Source organism: Centropristis striata, chromosome 18, assembly GCF_030273125.1.
Source record: "Centropristis striata isolate RG_2023a ecotype Rhode Island chromosome 18, C.striata_1.0, whole genome shotgun sequence".
Taxonomy (NCBI): domain Eukaryota; kingdom Metazoa; phylum Chordata; class Actinopteri; order Perciformes; family Serranidae; genus Centropristis; species Centropristis striata.
The window spans coordinates 28,760,575-28,762,565 of record NC_081534.1 but is presented as its reverse complement, the minus strand read 5'-3'; the positions used below and the strand labels follow the sequence as shown (position 1 = coordinate 28,762,565).

Below are 1,991 nucleotides of genomic sequence, written 5' to 3'. Positions count from 1 at the left end.
ATGTATTGTATAACTTTTTTCAAAAAATTGGAAGAAAACACCATATTTTGGGTTTTCCAAAAATGTGAGAAGGAAAAAAAAGGCATAGTATGTCGCTTGTTGTCAAAAATGGTCAAATTTTAAAATGCCTAAAAATGTATAAAATGGGTCAATTATAGTCTGTTGATACATGTAGTAGGATAGTTTGTCCAAAGTTAACGAGAAAACACCATATTATGGGATGTCAAAAAATGACCTGCTTAAAAAAAATCATATATAGTGTGTGTGTGTTTGTGTGTGTGCGAGTCAAGGTTATTATAGTTAACGAAAATTAACAAAATAAAGAAAACTAGAATTGAAAAAACATTTTTGTTAACTGAATTAAAAATAAAAACGAGAGTTTTTTAAAAACGATAACCAATTGAAACTGTTTTTTGTGGTTACAAAACTAACTAAAATTATAGTGAAAATGTTCTTAGTTTTCGTCTACTTTTCTCATTCGTAAACCTTTTTGGTTGATATGAAACCTTTTTCATCCCTCTGGTTTTATGACTTAATAAACTTAGTGGGGCTGAGATGGATCAGACAAAGGAAATTTATTGTGACCTTATTGAATCTGGCACCCAACAAATACCCCATTACAAAAAACTAAAAATAACACTAAAACTAATAAAAACTAAACTAAAACTAAGCATTTTCCAAAAATTAAAAACGAATTAAAACTAACTGAATTTGAAAATAAAAATTGACAACAAAATTAAAACTAAAACTAATAAAAAATCCCAAACTACTATAACCTCGGTGCTCGTCTGCCAAGAAATTTAAATGTTGTATTTTGTCAAAAATGGTCAAATTTTAAAAATCCATAAAAATGAATAAAATGGGTCAATTATAGTCTGTTGATATATGTAGTAGTATAGTTTGTCAAAAATAAGCATGAAAAAAACATATTATGGGATGCAAAAATGACACACTAAAAAAATCATTCTATAGCATGTTGATTTTTGTCAAAAATGGTCACATTTTAAAATGCCTAAAAATAATTAAAATGGGTCAGTTATAGTGTGTTGATATGATTTAAGATCAAAAATCATGCTTAATCAATGCCAAAATGGGTAAATTCAACCTTTGCATTTAACCCAAGTGAACACACCATGCAGGTAAGGCTGCACAGTACTGTGCCAGGGGAGCTGTGTGTGGGGGGGTTGAGAGTTGTCTTTGCTCAAGGGCACTCCTGTTGTTGACCTGTCAGTCCTGGAATTTGAAGCAGCAATCATCCTGTTACAAGCCCAATTTCTAACCTCTAAGCCACAAGAAGTAAGTAAGAAGTAATTCCCATAAAGGGAGTCGAACCCAGGCCGCCTGGACGAAAACCAGGAATCCTAACCGCTAGACCATATGGGAATGTATTGTATAACTTTTTTCCAAAAATAGGAATTAAACACCATATTATGGGATGTCCAAAAATGTAAGAAGAAAAAAAAGGCATACTGTAGTATGTTGTTTGTTGTCAAAAATGGTCAAATTTTAAAATGCCTAAAAATGGGTCAATTATAGTCTGTTGATACATGTAGTAGTATAGTTTGTCCAAAAATTGTGAGAAAACACCATATTATGGGATGTCCAAAAATTACCCCCTAAATGTAAAAAAAGTCTCATGGTGCATGTCGTTTTTTGTCAAAAATGGTCAAGATTTGAAATGGGTCAATTATAATCTGTTGATATGATCTAAGATCGAGAATTATCAACCCATCCTTTTTCTTTACACACAAGTGAACACACCATGCAGGTCAGGCATTACTGTGACCGTGGACCTACGTGGGGGGGGGGTTGGTTTTTTGCTCAAAGTTGTTGTACTATCAGTCCTGGCATTTGAACCGGCAACCATCCTGTTAAAAGCCCAATTTCTAACCTGTAAGCCACAGATGCCCAAATAGTAATTCCCATACCAGGAGTCGAACCCGGGCCGCCTGGGTGAAAACCAGGAATCCTAACCGCTAGACCATATGGGA

The 1,991-nt window shown here is 33.6% G+C and overlaps 1 non-coding gene across 1 annotated transcript; it reads right to left on the bottom strand.

Moving 5' to 3' along the window:
* Positions 1 to 1,919: 1,919 nt before the first annotated feature.
* On the bottom strand, positions 1,920 to 1,991 carry trnae-uuc (transfer RNA glutamic acid (anticodon UUC)). Its single transcript has one exon. It is a non-coding gene; the product is annotated as a tRNA-Glu (tRNA).